The sequence below is a fragment of the Pithys albifrons genome, chromosome 11, assembly GCF_047495875.1.
Source record: "Pithys albifrons albifrons isolate INPA30051 chromosome 11, PitAlb_v1, whole genome shotgun sequence".
NCBI classification, from domain to species: domain Eukaryota; kingdom Metazoa; phylum Chordata; class Aves; order Passeriformes; family Thamnophilidae; genus Pithys; species Pithys albifrons.
Genome location: NC_092468.1, coordinates 4,132,063 through 4,148,920, shown reverse-complemented (window position 1 = coordinate 4,148,920; position 16,858 = coordinate 4,132,063). Strand labels below are relative to the sequence as shown.

The following is a 16,858-nucleotide window of genomic DNA, read 5'->3' as shown; positions in this document are numbered from 1 at the left end:
TTATTGTGTTTAAATCACTTAAGAAGTTAAGCCTTGATCACACTTTCAGATGTCTGACCCAATTTGAGAAAAATCTTGCTTTTCATAAATTAGAAAAGTGGTTTTTACCTAAATGGGGAAAGAGGGAGGAAAGGTGTGATGAGGTCAGTGGTGCAGGAGGACAAAAGCAGTGCCACAGCTGCACCTGCACAAGGCTCAGGCAAAGGGCTGCTCGGAGCCCTCTCTGTGCTCTTCTGCCAGCAGGAAGAGGGTGCAGAGAATGTGGGCCTAAATACAGAAGGGTTTGCTTTCCTTTTTAATTACACAAGAGAGAGAGGGATAGTATGATTTTTTTTTCTCTCTCTGCTGGCAGGGAAAAGAGCTGCCAAGTCCTAAATTAGGAAGTTATTTATTAATTTTTAATTGGACCTTTCTCTTTCATTTTCTTAAAATTTCCTGGCTATTTCCCTCTTAAAAATAGATATGCAGCTTCAGTATCTTTTAGTTCTGTGTCTTTGAGTGACAAAGACTAAGCCATGTTACCAGTGCAGTCCAGAACACTTTATTGATGTCAGACTAACTTGACACAGTGCAATATTATGAGGAAGGTGAAGGATGCCCAGTGAAATTCAAGGAGTTCTGTACCTACAGGCACCTGTTGGAGAAGCACAGTCTTCATTCTGCTCGTGTACCCTTCAACAGGAATACTGACCCTGAGATCAGCTCAGTTGGTTAAAGCTTGGCTGTAATAATGCCAAGGTCATGGGTTCAGTCCCCTGTGTGGGCCATTGACTGAAGAGCTGGACTCACTGATCCTTGTGGGTCCCTTCCAACTCAGAATAGTCTGGGATTCTGGGATTCTGTGTCCCTACCAACTACCACATGTGGTTACCCTCACCTGCTTGCCCCTGTGTGGGTTTGAGGATGGTGGCTCAAAACAGGCAGTTTCCAGACAGTCCAAATTAAAGTGGAGTCAGTTTGAAGTGGTTACAGTGAGGATGTAACATGTAGAGTTTCTTTGCCTTTCTGTTGAAGGCTGAGCATCTTGGGGAAGAACACGTTGTGTTGTCCATCCTGTTCAGCTGCTGCAGCCCCATTCCTGCTGTATTCCTGGTTATATTCCTTAGATACCCAAGTTCCCTTGTCTGATAAGCATACAGCTCTGGTATAGAATCATAGAATCATGGAATCACTTGGGTTGGAAGAGACCTCTGAGATCATCAAGTCCAACCCTTTGATCCAACCCCACTATGATCACCAGATCATGGCACTGAGTGTCACATCCAGTCTCACCTTAAAAACCTCCAGGGTCAGAGAATCCACCCCCTCTCTGGGCAGCCCATTCCAATGCCTGAGCACTCTCTCTGTAAAGAGCTTCTTCCTGATATCCAACCTAAACCTCCCCTGACAGAGCTTAAGCCCCTGCCCTCTTGTCCTGCTGTTGGTTGCCTGAGAGAAGAGGCCAATCCTCACCTGGCCAGAACTTCCCTTCAGGGAGTTCCAGACAGTGCTGAGGTCACCTCTGAGCCTCCTCTTCTCCAGGCTGAACACCCCCAGCTCCCTCAGCCTTTCCTCATGGTAAGTGAGTTAAAGGATTGCTTTAAGGGAAGGCACAAATTCTGGATTCTCTTCTCTCCTCATCTGTGAGTACCTCCAGGGAACTTGAAAGCACAAAGCAACATCCAGGGACCCCCAGCAGAATTAGGTTCGCTTTAAACATGACACACGCTCCATATCCCTGGGGCAGGCACTTTAGTGTTTCAGACTTTTATGACATGATGATTGATTTTGTAGAGGTGAAGCTGCTTTAGTCATTAGTTAAAAAGCCTGATAAAGCCACACAGAGATATTAAGTTGTTATCAATCATCAGCATTTCTTTGTTCTCCCCCAGCCTTTCCCCCTCGTTTGGAAGGGAAGCAGCACGACAGGCAGGAGGCTGTGCCCCCTTCAGTCTGCCAGGGGTTTATTAATCCTGGCTCTGGTGGTAGCCCTGTGCTGAAGGCCAGGTTTGCAGCAGATGATGAACAGCCTCCAGGTTCTTGGAATTCTCTTCAGCATATGAATGGCAGCTCGAACCCTTCTGGGACTTGAGAGCTGCCCGATGCACACACAATTGATTCTTGCCTTGATTGCATGGGCTTCTCCAGGTTTCTTTGATTTATGAATCACAGAGATATTTCTCTTGATTTCTAACTGCTCAATTTCCTTTGTCATTTCTACCATCACTGTCCAAGGGGTAGAATTTTTCATGCTGAATTCCCTTTTTATCATTGCCATTTGCACTTGCAGGCTGGGGGAGCTCTTTTCTGTCCAAGCTTCTGGTTTGATTGTGGTTGGGAGAGTTGCTCCCATTATCACAGAAAGAACCAAAGTGTGTTTTGTGGATAGGATTTCCCAGCCAGGATAAGCTTGTACCCTTGTGATATGCCTAAAGAAGGGATAGGGAAAGGTGCAACTTCTGGAAGGTGATCATCAGGTCACACAGCTGAGAGCAGTAGAACTGTCCTTGATTTATCCTACATGCATTAGACAGGAAAAATTCCTGTTTTTTCAGCCAGCCAACCAAAGCTGGTGAGAGCTTCAGACAGTTCACTGTGGCACTACTATTGTAATGGACTTCATTTGGAGGGGGGATACTTACATACACACACATTTTTTTTTCTAGGCTTCTGTTTTGATTTTACTTTTCCATAATATAAGAGCATTCTTGTCATTTTCAAAGTAAGGTCCTTTCTGCAATCCAAGTGCAACAGAAGAGATCTATAAACGTGTTGAAAGGATCTGTCATACTTAAGTTTTTTCTTACAGAGGCCTTTCCCTACATCAACTCTGAAGGGATATGGTACTGAAATCCACTTTAAATCTGTTTTGATTAAGTTCTGTTTGGTTTGTTGGGGGGTTTTATTATTTTAAAGAATGATGTGTCATGCCAGACCATGAGGGTCTGCCTAGGCCCTATATCCAACAGCAACTAGAGTGAAAGCTGCTAAACAGCACCAGGACAGGGCAAGAATAGAATTATTGTAGGTGTGTTACATCCTCAAAGACTTCCCTGAGATAGAGGTGAGACCTTGGGCTATTACTTCCATTAATTTTTCTAGTTTCATTTTCTTAGCCCTTACAGGATTCTATGAAAATGAGTTTCAGTCTTAACTAAATAGTGCATGAAGAGCCACTTCCTGAGCCACTTGTGCACTGGCTACCTGCAGGTTCCCTTTGCTGCCCCCATTCCTGCCCCAGGTACAGGAGCAGCTGCTCTCCAGGGATATGCTGTGTGTCCCAGCATTCCATAGCCCTGGCCATGTGCCTACTTAGTCATCTCTGTTTCAGGCTGAAAGTGTTTCCTAGGTCAGGTGCATCCTTTTTCAGATGGCAGGAAAACACGGTCTTGTTCTGTCTGTACTTCCATCTTAGTTACTATTCCATGTCTGCTTCTCTGTTCTTAATTCCTGTCTTTGCTTTGTTCAGTTGGGGAGCACTGAACTGGCATGTTTATTCAGCAGCCTTGTTAACTCTCAGGGCTGGGTTCTGAAATGACTGACTTATAGCTCATCACAGCATATGTAGAGTTAGGATTACATTCTGTGTGCATGATTTAACATTTTTCTGCGTGAGTTTCATCTGCCCTTTTATTTCTCACACGTGTAGTGGGGTCTTTCTGCAGCTCTTTGAAATACTCCCTTTCCTGTATTGATATTCTGGTACCTGTGAACTTGTGTCCTTATCTATTTTCACATCAGCTGGGGATGTGTTGCCTGGGAGAGAGCCCAGCACAGATCTGGGTGCAGTTTTCTGGGTGCCTTCGTGCTCCTAAGAAAAGTGACCATTCTTACCCTGTGTCTGTGTTTGAAGCAGTTCCCAACTCTGCACCCACTGAAGCTGCTTTTATGAGACAGATTTTTTCCTGAATCTGCATTTTCCACTTAGAAAACACTGAGGTGACCAATGACAGGTGAGGAATTCACTGAATGGTTTATGTTGGGAGGGACTTAAAGCTCATCCCATCCCACCCCCTGCCATGGGCAGGGACACCTCCCACCAGCCAGGGTGCTCCAAGCCCCATCCAACCTGGCCCTTGGACACTCCTAGGGATGGGACAGCCACAGCTTCTCTGCCCAACCTGTGCCCACCCTCACAGTGGAGAATTTATTCCTAATATCTAATCCAAATTTACCTCCTTTCCATTTCAGAATGAGTTGTAACATTTGTTTTCCAGGCATGTAGGCACAGCGAGGATTAACTTTGTTGCTCAAAGTTATTTTAAATAAGCTTTTCAAATAGCCAAGTCTTTAGTTTATCAAGCATGAAAGCAAGTTGGAAGAAGGGGTGAAAAATACCTGTTTCTCCTACTGATACTTCACAGGTGTGAAGCTGCTGTTTGTACATCTCATAAATCCATTTGCTGTATAAGTGGATTGGAGAATGCCAGCTCCTTGTATCCAAATACTCTACTAAATTTAATTTAAACTCCCTAAGATGGATAATGTTCACTAAAGGAAATATTTAGAGCTAAAAGTGTCAAGATTTTCTCAAGGAGCTCCTGATCTTCCTCCTTTCACCCCCAATCCCCACACTCAGCCTGTCTCGGTGTGCAGAGCTCTTCAGAAATAAAGCTGATGAGTAACTTATTGCTAAAAAATAGTGCCAGTGTTCACTGTGGCCCAAACTGTCTTCCAAGCCATTTCACTCCTTCCGATTTCAGCAATCACGACACTGATTCACAGACTAGTCTGGATAAACAGTTATGTAGAAACAGCCTGTTTGAATTATTTTCTCTCTGGATTTGGGAGGGAGTCTCTTCCAGGTCAGGTGGTGCTGGTGCTCTGTTCTGATTGCATGATTGAAATTTCTAAAGGGAGGAAATGAACAACAGAGAATAAGGACCATCAAGGTAATAATGAGGATTCTTGTTCTTGCACAAACACCCTTTCAGCTCTGGAGAAAACAGCCATTTCCCTCACATTTGTGGTAACAGAAAAATGGCTCAGTTGGAAGGTTTATGAATAAGGCATGAATATTATCAGAAACAGCTGCTGGGTGAGAACTGGCATGTAATGCAGTGTTTTCAAGGGTTCACTTCTCTGTTCAGAAACATGAAGTTTTTTTAAAAAAACAGCTGTTTGCACAACAAACCAAAGGCTGTGGGAGCATGAGGCAGAGCAGCCACTGGCTTGGTTGTAGTGCTGGTAAAACCTTGGGGTCAAGAAATGTCTGAGCACTTCTGAATGGGGTGTAACTAAAGATACAAATCTGTGAATCATCAGTGGGATTTTCATTCCTGGGTTTGGATTTAGTTTCTCACTGTATCAAGCAAGCACCATTTCAGAGGGGTCACAAGGGTAAGACAGGGTGAACAAATGGGACTTAAAAGTGCCACTTTCATTTAAGAGAACCTTGTCTATGAGAGCTCTGCTGAGTAGTCAGTTTGATTGGATGTCCTTTTCACTGACCATCCACTCCCTCCAAATACCATTTCCTGGGTGGCCACAGTGAGAGCCAAGAGGATGCTCTTGGTCAGTGAAGGCAGGAGAACAAGCAGCCCCTGGTTTTAGTGTTCTGCCCTGCATGGAGTGATTCCTAAAACTCCAGCCAAGCCTCCTTTATTTGGTGGCTGTCCAGTGCATGGATCAACATGGTGCTGAGAAGTTGAGAGAGGCTGAGAACTTCTAAATGACTTATTTTCTGTTGAACTGAACAAAAGAGTTTACCTCTTACAGTCGCCTGATTTTCAGAGTAAGGGCATAGCAATGTGTGTAAGGGCAACTTATCTTGCTGGAAAAGTGACTCAGATAATCTGGGAGAGAAAAGGAGGCTGATTTCTCCCCTCCAGCCCACCCTTCATGACATGGTGCAGTTCAAGCTTGTTGCCTCCCCTTGGAATCATCTCCTTGTGCCTTCTCGTAGGTGCTCCCCGTGCTGGGTTTGCAGGGAGGGCATTAAGTTGGCAGCTCTTCAGGAACTGCCCCCGTGAGCCCTGTTGGGGTGAGGTTGGCAGCACTGATTGAGTGTCATGGCTCACAGTGCTGAAAATGCTTTCAGATTGTTATTTCTCACCAGGCCTGATGTGGGGGAGGTATTTTTATAATCATTACTAGTAGTAGAAATGGTATTATCTGGATACTTACACACATAGAGATTAGAGTCATAGAATGGATTGGGTTGGAAAAGCCCTCCGGGATCATCAAGTCCAACCTTTGGTCCAACTCCAGTCCCTTTACCAGATCATGGCACTCAGTGCCACGGCCAAGCTCAGTTGAAAAACCTCCAGGGATGGGGAATCCACCCCCTCTCTGGGCAGCCCATTCCAATGCCTGAGCACTCTCTCTGCAAAGAATTTCTTTCTGCTCTCCAACTTCAATTTCCCCTGGCAGAGCTTGAGCCCATCGTGCCCCCTTGTCCTATTGCTGAGTGCCTGGGAGAAGAGACCAACCCCCAGCTGGCCAGAACTTCCCTTCAGGCAGTTCCAGACAGTGCTGAGGTCACCTCTGAGCCTCCTCTTCTCCAGGCTAAACACCCCCAGCTCCCTCAGCCTCTCCCCACAGCACTTGTGCTCCAGTCCCTTCTCCAGCCTCATTGCTCTTCTCTTCTCAGTTGGGTTGGAAGAGACCTCTGAGGTCACCAAGTCCAACCCTTGATCCAACCCCACGGTGATCACCAGCCCATGGCACGGGAGTGATCCATGGGCTGGTGATCACAGTAGGGTTGGATCAAGACATGTTGGATTCTCTGTCCCTGAAGGTGTTTAAGAGGACACTCAGTGCCACATCCACTCCCTTCTCCAGCCTCGTTGCTCTTCTCTGGCCCCGCTCCAGCCCCTCAATCTCTTTCCTGAGCTGAGGGGCCCAGAACTGAACACAACACTCAAGGTGCACAGACTGGCATAAGCAGTTGGTCTCAAGCTCCATGTTGGCAAGTAATAATCTCATCAGGGCTTGGTATTGCAAAATGTAGCCAGTTCATGGTTTTTTCCAGGCTCAGTGAAAATTCACCATGAATTTTCATAGGTTTTACTACTTTTTTTCATTGTGGCTTAATAATAATCCTGTTGGAATTTGGGTTCTCAGCTGGGACAATCCACGAGGTTTTGTAACTTTTAAAATTTTATATCTTTAGTTTGATGGAACAAAATTCCATTGGTTTCAAAGGTGAGTGTTGTAGTGATGTTTTGGAAGAGCTGTTTTTGAGCTGCTTGTGCTGTTCAAAGGATCTGTATGTAAGCAAATTGCAGGGTGACTTGTAGAACTATCTCCTGAATCCTCTAAACCTGCACCTTGACTCAAGTTTTTCCCAGGCTATGAAAAATAAAAGGAAAAACTCATTGAGGGCAGCACAGGAATAGCATTAAAGTTTATTTTTAGCATATGGAACATGTGTCAGTTTTGTGCTGTGAAGACAACATGCCCTAAAGCTTTGAAATTAGCTTTTTTCCTGTTAAGGGTAACCAAAAATAAAAAAGCACAGACACAAACAAAACCCAAGCAAAAGGATGTCTGTTGATTGTGTTGCACCTAAAAGTGGTATGATCTTTGTGGGAAATTCATTACTCATGGAAATAGGAAATCACAGTGGCTAATGAGAGGAAGTTTCAGAGTTGGATCAGTCAGCTCATCTTTGTTTAAAGGGCTACCCCTTTAGCTGGACAAAAAGGTCTTCTTAAGTTCAGGGCTGAAATATGCTGCTGGTGATGCAATATTTTGTGCTACAGTATAAACATTAAGGAAAAATAATTCCATGTGAGCAATGTAGTTCAGGGCTACAGTCTTGAGGATTTACCCAGAATATGTGCCTTGTGTGACCCCCTGAGGCACACTCGTGGTAAACCTGTGACCTTCCTTCACTTCAGGGCAAGTTTCCCAGAGAGCCTGTGCACCAGGAATTCCCTCTGGAAGTCACTGTGTAAATATGTCCCAGAGACCAGCAGCCCCTTCCTCCAAGCTTTTATTGCCTCTGGGTAGTGAACTCAGCAGCAAGAGCCTCCCCATGGCTCTCAGAAGTGGTGCTGAAAAAGAAATCCAGAGATGAGCCGTGGCCTGAAATTTCTTCCTTTTTTCACTCTGTTATGACACTTATGTAGTAACGATTTGTCTACATTTATGCAGTCAGGATTTGTGTTGCCATCACAAGGCATTTACAGGAGACTTCTTACATGTAGAGAGTCAAATTTGGACTTCATGTGTTTTCTTAATTTGTAGACCTACTAATCTGAGCCCAATAAATGTCAAGTGAAGCATTCCATCTCCTTGCAAGTGCTGGCTTTGTGTGGCAGCCCAGTGGCAGAGCAGGGGGCTGCTGTTAAGGTGCTGGCTGTCAGGGACCAGCAATAGCTGCTGGCTCAAGACTGTGTGTTTGTTTAAAAACAAAAAATAGTTGTCTGTAGTGTGACATAATTTTAGAATCTGGCCCATTCTTCCAAATGTCTCTGTGTTAACCTTTAGGCAGTTTAAACAGAGAGATTCTCATCTCACACTGATTTCCTTCTTTGTAGAATTAGTACTGCTTAATTAGTCAGATCCCTCCTCTGTCCTTTTATATTGAGACAGTAAATTAATTATTACTCTTTGTGTCTTTCAATAATTGAAATAAATGCTTCCTTTAAAAAAAACCTCTTTAGTACTACCTGGTTTTTGTAATAACTCCACACATGGAATTAATTGATTTCATTGTCAGGCTGTTTCCCCCTTCCCTCCTCCTGTATATCCTCTCAAGCTTCCATCTTCTTTGCTTTCCTGTTCCAGCTCCATAAATCACCCTCCTCCTTGTATATCTCATGTTTGCCTTGAAACTGCATTCCTCTCAGTCACTAATTTTGAAATTATGAAACGAAACAACAGGATTTCTCTCAGGCAAGAGTTAACACTACATAAGCCCTTTTACCTTGGCTGTGCAATGGAGAAGAGACAGGGTTTAAAGTTCTTAATCTCAGTTGTTCCTGGGCATTTCTTGTGCTTTTCCCTGGACTGTAGGATTGTACATGGAAAGACAAAACCTGCTCTGCTTTGCTGCTGTAGAATTGTTTAAGTGGGAACAATCTTTAGGATCACCAAGTCCAAACATTCCCCCAGCACTGCCAAGTCCACCACTGAACCATATCCTAGTGCCACATCTACACCTCTTATAAAGCCCCCCAGGGATGGTGACCCCATCACTGCCCTGGGCAGCCTCTTCCATTGCCCCACAACCCTTTGGGGCAAGACATTTATGCTGTATTGTTGACAGCAGCTGTTTCTATGTTTCAGATCTTCACTAAAATCACTTTTGTCTTTCTCAGTGAGCTTTTCTGGATGGTTGAGCCCAGTATCCTTTCTGTGCTGTGGAAAGATCACTGGAGAGTTTTTCTCTTCTGTTTATGCCTTTCATGGCTTACTTGGAGGCAGGATCTTCTCATTCATAGTTCTGGGTTATTTTATTGGCCTTCATGAACCTTTCATTGCAAATGTAGGTAAATTATGTCCTCTTGAGCTTATTTATCTGCCACACAGTTAATACTGTTTAAAGTAAAATACTGTGATATTAAGGCCAAGGAATAAGTATAAATTGCAGCTGTAAAAAGGGAGATGATGATGTAAACACTTAAATTTGCTCACTATCTAAAATCTGTCCCACAGGTTGTTTGTGAGACTATCACAGAGTCCTCCCCAGTTTTAAGTATCACAGGAACAGGGAGCAAGAAACCAAAGAGAGAATTTTATCTTTGGACCCCACTTAAACTCCATGAATACAAAAATGTCAAGGTCAGTTGGACCAACATGAAGAACAGTGCTTGAAAAGCAAGGCTTAAAATGAAAATCAAATGAAATTCAGTCTCTGCTTTGTGCTGAAGTGGGTGGCTAATGAAGGCAAGGATTTCTTTATGTGGGATACAGTTGCATTTCTGATTCCCCCCAAGAATAGTTTGGACATCAGCTATGCCCATCAAGAACCCTTTGTGTTCCCCTGCTTGCTCAGGGGTTATACTAAACAGGGAATGTTGAGAAATAAAGCTGCTGTAGTGATCTCTGCTGGCAGAGCAACTCATGTTGCAGTGGCAATGCCAAATCTTGGGTGGAAGTGCTTCTCTTCCATGTTGGTGTCTTATCCAACCACACCTGGGCACTGCAGGTCAGCATGTCCTGAGCTACCCCAGCCAGGTGAGGGGCTGTGCAGCAGTGGGGTGTTTTAGCAGCTTTGCTCTGACTCTGCTGTCTGCTTGCCTTCTGTAGGTCTTTATCCTGGAACATCTTTTATTATTGTTATTTAATAATAATATTATTATTTAAGTTGGAGAGCAGAAAGAAATTCTTTGCAGAGAGAGTGCTCAGGCATTGGAATGGGCTGCCCAGAGAGGGGGTGGATTCCCCATCCCTGGAGGTTTTTCAACTGAGCTTGGCCGTGGCACTGAGTGCCATGATCTGGTAAAGGGACTGGAGTTGGACCAAGGGTTGGATTTGATGATCTCAGAGGTCTTTTCCAACCCAATCCATTCTGTGATTCAATGGATGTGGCACTGAGGGAGAATCCACCACATCTTGATCCAACCCTACTGTGATCACCAGCCCAGGGCACAGAGTGCCCTGGACTGGTGATCACAGTAGGGTTGGATCAAGGGTTGGACTTGCTGATCTTGGAGGTCTTTTCCAACCCAATCCATTCTATGATTCTATATATTTTATTATTATTTTAATTAACTCTACCTTCCACAAAGAATCCTCTCTGATAAACCAGTCACACTTTGTGGTTGCCACAGGGCAGGTTGTGATGATGAAGCTCAAATGTCCCTTCAGTCAAGAGTGTCTACCCTGCAATGGGCTCAAATTAACAATTGTGTTTAACCACCAAAAGACTGTTGCACCCCCATGGTAAGGCCTGTTCACAGAGAGAGATCCCAGACTGTTCTGAGCTGGAAGGGACCCACAAGGATCATCAAGTCCAACTCTTGAGTCGATGGCCCACACAGGGGATTGAACCCATGACCTTGGCATTATTACAACCAAGTTTTAACCAAGTAAGAATCTCTTTGTGGAGGCTGCTGGATCTCCACAGGCTTCAGGCAGTCACCTCCCATGAAGCTGGAAGATGACACTGCTCTGGTTTTGAGGGAAAGAACTTGTAGAGGAGAACATGGTGCTGGGACTTTGGTTCTAAATGAGCAGCACAACCACAAACAGTCAACAGCAAGAGTTTATGTAGAGTAACTCTTGCCTGAGAGAAATCCTGTTGTTTCAGTTCATAATTTCCAAATTAGTGGCTGAGAGGAATGCAGTTTCAAGGCAAACATGAGATATACAAGGAGGAGGGTGATTTATGGAGCTGGAACAGGAAAGCAAGGAAGATGGAAGCTTGAGAGGATATACAGGAGAAAGGAAGGGGGAAACAGCCTGACAATGAATTCAATTAATTTCTTAATAGTTCTCCCAAAGGATGCATAAAGCTCAGCTGATACAAATAATACCATTCTGTAGGGAACACATTTATAATGGGATAGGCACAGACAGTATAAACTCATTCAGCCTGTTTAACATGTAACCATTTCTTTGCACAGCTTTGGGAGTATTTTTCACAAGAAAGTTTGCTGGCTAACTTTGAAATTGTGAAAGCTCAGCTGCTGACCAAAAGTGGAGCTGTTTCCCTCTTCCTTGATCGTGGCCTGTGATCTGTCCTGCCAAAACAAGCACACACTTAACTTGATGGGCTGGCAATTTTCACATCTTACATTCTGCATTATTCTGTCTCTCCAATGTGCAGAGGAACATGAAACACTCAGGATGGTTGCCCAGAGTGATAAGCACATTTTTAATCCAGAAATCTCCGGTCTTGGCCAGAGCATGTGTCAGTCCTGAAGAACTCTTAGAAGGAATTGCTGCAAAGGTTACAGAAGGAACACAACCAGCAGCTGCCTGGCCTAGCTCTGAACTTAGCAGGTCCAAACCTTGAATTCCCAACAAGCTGCAGCCAGGTGCAGTGCTCACCTGCCTGCAGCTGCTCCCTGTTTGTTACAGCACGAGAAGGTGGTTGCAAGGGCTCCCCTGAGAAGTGTATCCATATTATCCGTATTTCTTTCATCCCATGGCTGCCCTTTGAGAGGTGCATTTGCATTATTGGATAGAAAAGATGGGTTTGGAGGTTTTTTGCTGGAGTATTTAGCTGAGTACCTGACCCTTAAGATGCTGCTGATGTATTTTAGAAGTCTGGGGGAAACTTTCTAATCTGCCTTTTTCTTTTGTAAATGCAGATCTTCAGATTCTAAGTAGACAGATCTGCTAAAATACACTGCTCCATTCCTATGCTTTTTGTTAGGTTTTTCCTTTTTTTTTTCTCTAGCAATAGAATCTGTTCAAGATCATAAGCTCTGTTATATTACCTTTTGTTACTTATTTTTCTCAGAATAATTAATGTCACCTATAACAGTAAGATAATAATCAAATGCATGTTTGAAGTCTAAATCAAAATCATATCAAACACAAAATAATGAACTTCACATTAATTGACATACTTGTCTTATGGCAAATGTCTGTTTTATCTGTGAGGGAGAGGACAGAGAACAAGATCAGAAGCAGAGTATATTAAAACAACACTTAGATTTAGTTAGAAAAACAAAATCTCATCTTTCAGGACAGTCTGAGAGCTTTTGGCTACTGTCTTGTTTTGAAAACCTAATCCGGGGAGTTCTGTTTTGCTTTGGGGGTTTTGTTTTTTCAAAATAATTGCCTGTTTCCTATATTCTAAGCAGTTACATGTTACCTTTTTTCTGAGAATTAGATGAACTCGTGTTTGCCAGGAGGTTGGAGCAGTTACTGCCCTTCAGTCAGGGCACAATTAACAGCCAAGCTTCAGACTTGGTTACTCAACTTCTAAGCTAATGTTGCAGTGAATTTTTTTACAAGTCAGAGACAGATGATGTGTTAGATTAGTCTGCATTCACTCAAATTTCTTTTTTAGGCAACTGGGAGACAATCTACTGAAATAGGAGCTGTGATGAAAGTCTGAGGGTACAAGAGTTTCCCAGACAGACGATGTCTTTTGTTGCCCTGAGTGATACGCATGGGAAAGCAGGACAAGCTTTTGATGCCTGTTATTTAATCAGCTGAAATATCAAAGCATATTCTCTTATCTGTACAGTGAGGAGATCATGTTTTCTAAGACATTCCTGATGATTCAGTAGTTCTTTGAATAATTCTGTTGAATGTGTTTAAACCAGCCAGTGGAATTCTGCTGCAGGAAGGTGAGTGTTGGGAACAGCCTCGCCCGGTCTGCTTGGGAGACATCTGGGAGCTTTGCTCAGTGTGTGCTTTTCCAGAAGAACTCGTTGAAATTCAGCAGCCCTTGGTGTGCCAGGCACTGCACTGAGGTGCTCATTTCAAGTTGATGAATGGGCTCAATGAGAGCAATTTTGGGCTCATGTACAGGGGGAAGAAATGGCTCTGTCCAGAAGAGCTCTGCTGCCTGCCCTCTGATGTTTGGCCTTGCTGTTAATGCCAAGCTGTAGGAGCTCAGCTGCCAAAGGCATTTTCCTGGTGTGGCAACAGGATGGAGAGTGTATTCCCATCCAGAGAATTCACCTGGGCTGTATTTCTGTGTTGTTAGGAGGGCTCCCTGCTCCTGGATCCATGGCAGAGGCAGGCAGGGTCTCTTGGGCAGGGATGTTCAGCATTTGATAGAATGATGGCTCAATTAGGAGCAATTTATAATGTGCCTTTTCTTCTTTTCAAATTTAGTTACTCCTAGGAACAACACTGAGTGTTTCAGATCTCTGAGATATATATATGAGAGAGTGCTCAGGCATTGGAATGGGCTGCCCAGAGAGGGGGTGGATTCCCCATCCCTGGAGGTTTTTCAACTGGGATTGGCCGTGGCACTGAGTGCCATGATCTGGTAAAGGGACTGGAGTTGGACCAAGGGTTGGACTTGATGATCTCGGAGGTCTTTTCCAACCCAATCCATTCTATGATTCTATGGATGTGGCACTGAGTGAGAATCCACTACATCTTGATCCAACCCCACTGTGATCACCAGCCCATATATATATATCTATATATATATATATACACATATATATTTATGTATATATTTATATATATTTATGTATATATTTATATATATATATATAAAAACTATATGATATTTAAGCAGTATAATATTTCATTGCATACAATAGCTTTTCTCTGTTTCTGTGTCTGAAGGGCACATAACCACTGGATGCCAGAAAGTCCTGTTTAAGTTAAGGAATTGAGCTGACTTAGCACTGAGATGAGAATTACAATAGGAAGATTGTTCCTAGCTTGGAGCAGGACAGTCTAACTTTTCTCAAATCCCAAAGCTCCTTATCCATCACACAGTATTTTAAAGGAACAGCAGCCACTTGGAACCAATCTGTCTGAAATCTCTTGTACACCTTCTCTTTGTTAGTGTTGCTGCACCTGCTTCCCTGGTGCACAAACTGTACAAACAGCCAAGTGGGTAGGCTGTAAAAAGCACAAACTGTTCACTGCACAATGCCCAGAATTAACAGGTGTGGAATGAGCCAGTCTCCATGGAAGCTCCTTTTTCCATCCTCCTGGTGCTCCAGTTGGGCTTCACTGGCTCTCTGCATTTTTGCTTTAAAAGAAATTTGGTAAGTAGGGGAAGAATATACAAGTTCTACCCTTGATCCTTCATTTACAATAATCCAAGGGATTATTGTAACTTTTTTAAAGAATAAAAATAGCAACATTTTCTCCAAATGTGCTTTCATCTATGTGCTGTTCCAGCAAGTGGTTACATTGTTGTGGGACCCCTTTGTCCTTTTTCATCCATGTTATTTTATATCCCTGCACCTCCAAAAAGGGTAGGATCTCTGTCATAGAATCATAGAATGGATTGGATTGGAAAAGACCTCTGAGATCATCAAGTCCAACCCTTGGTCCAACTCCAGTCCCTTTACCAGATCATGGCACTCAGTGCCACGGCCAAGCTCAGTTGAAAAACCTCCAGGGATGGGGAATCCACCCCCTCTCTGGGCAGCCCATTCCAATGCCTGAGCACTCTCTCTGCAAAGAATTTCTTTCTGCTCTCCAACTTCAATTTCCCCTGGAAAGTCAGAGCTTGAGCCCATCGTGCCCCCTTGTCCTATTGCTGAGTGCCTGGGAGAAGAGACCAACCCCCACCTGGCCAGAACTTCCCTTCAGGGAGTTCCAGACAGTGCTGAGGTCACCTCTGAGCCTCCTCTTCTCCAGGCTAAACACCCCCAGCTCCCTCAGCCTCTCCCCACAGCACTTGTGCTCCAGTCCCTTCTCCAGCCTCGTTGCTCTTCTCTGGCCCCGCTCCAGCCCCTCAGTCTCTTTCCTGAGCTGAGGGGCCCAGAACTGAGCACAACACTCAAGGTGTGGCCTCCCCAAGGCAGAGTCCAGGGGAAGGGTCACTGCCCTGGGCCTGCTGGCCACGCTAGTTCTGATCCAGGACAGGATCCCATTGGCCTTGTCCATCCCTGCTTGCTTCCATATGGCAGGGGTAGGATGGAAGGAGAAAGGCTGTTTGCCAGCCTGAGCCTGTGAAACCACAGCCCTTATGGAAAGCAGAGGCTGGGGGAAATGCTGAGCTATTCCCAGTCTGTGGTGATAGTGATGGTAGAAGGTGAAGTCCACCTCACTCCTGTCAAACAAACCCCAAAATGCTCTAATGAACCCTTTCTTCTCATCTCACACAAAGTCACTTTGGCCTGGGGAAGTGGATTTTTGCCAAAGGGTCTTTCTCAAGAAATGCTTCTGGCATTTGAGGCACAGGAGCTCTTCCAGCATCTGTGATGAGCATCAGACAGCTCTGAAACAGGGACCACTGGGGAATGTCAGGAAAAAAACTTCGTCTAGGCAGAGTTGCATTTTCTAAATCAAACCAGCAAATGTGAAATGGATTGCATCAGGTAAAATTCCTTGAGTTAGGATGCCTGAGCCAGACTTACCCTAAGTGATTCCCTGAGCAGAGTCCATCTTCTCCAGCCTGGTGTCTCAGTAGTTCCTCTTTTCCCTCAGTTCTCTTTAATCTTGCACAAGGAGGCTTTGATTGTCTCCTTTAAAGGAGGCTCTTTCAGTTAAATTGCCTCATTTGGTTCCTGGGGTGCTGGTCAGGAGCTGACTGCAAATACCATTTGTGTCTTCCAGCTTGGAAAAGGAGTTTCAGAAAGCTGGAGAGAATGAGGCACATAAAAACAGGCAAATCAAACGTTTCTGGTTTTGTTATCAGCACTAATTATACTTAAAGACTTTCCTAATGTATTCACAGCAGGCAGAACTTACATAATGGCGTTTCTATCCTACAAGTTGTAGGAAAATAGTTGGAGTAGTGGAGTGGTGGGTGGAGAACCACCAGCAGCTCTTTGCAGTGGCCCTTGGGATCAGGTGCAGTTGTTCTGTCTGAGCTGAGGTCCATCCAGGCTCGCTGCAGATTCTTGTCCTGGTTAAAGGTGTTCCCTGCACAGGTTGTGAATGTAGCCCAGCAAACCAGAGTGATGCTTCTCAGAGTGAGCCTCACATTTTAGGCATCCAAGTTTCCAAGCCAGTAGTCTCAGGTAAATGTCTCACACTTGGTTGGGACGATTCTGAGCTCTTTTCTCTTTCTGTGAGAAATGCTCTTTTATGTATTTGTTTTGGTTTGCTCATACAAGGATGTAATTACATGCTTTGTTTTCTTTTCAGTAAGAAAATAAATGTAGAAATAAGAAAGCATTAGAAGGGCATAGTTCTGATTAAACAATACTTTCAGATTTCGAAATTGTCCCAGATTCCATTTCCAAAAAGTAGATTTATCATAAGAACTCCCTCATCTGCCTTCCCCTGACCCTTCTGTTTGATTATTCTTTTCCCAATTGTTCAGTACTTTCCTGGAATAAGAGTAATGATTTTGATGTCAGCACCAATTAATGTTATTTCC

General features: G+C 44.1%; 1 protein-coding gene and 1 long non-coding RNA gene across 2 annotated transcripts in view; one reads left to right on the top strand and one right to left on the bottom strand.

The window, feature by feature from the left end:
* HS6ST1 (heparan sulfate 6-O-sulfotransferase 1) overlaps window positions 1-16,858 on the top strand; it is a 182,002-nt gene that overhangs the window by 63,584 nt on the left and 101,560 nt on the right. The window lies entirely within an intron of this gene.
* On the bottom strand, window positions 7,907-16,501 carry LOC139676720 (uncharacterized). Its single transcript, XR_011698716.1, has 3 exons — window positions 16,225-16,501; window positions 15,891-16,112; window positions 7,907-7,979 (listed from the first exon to the last, which is right to left on the bottom strand). It is a non-coding gene; the product is annotated as an uncharacterized lncRNA (long non-coding RNA).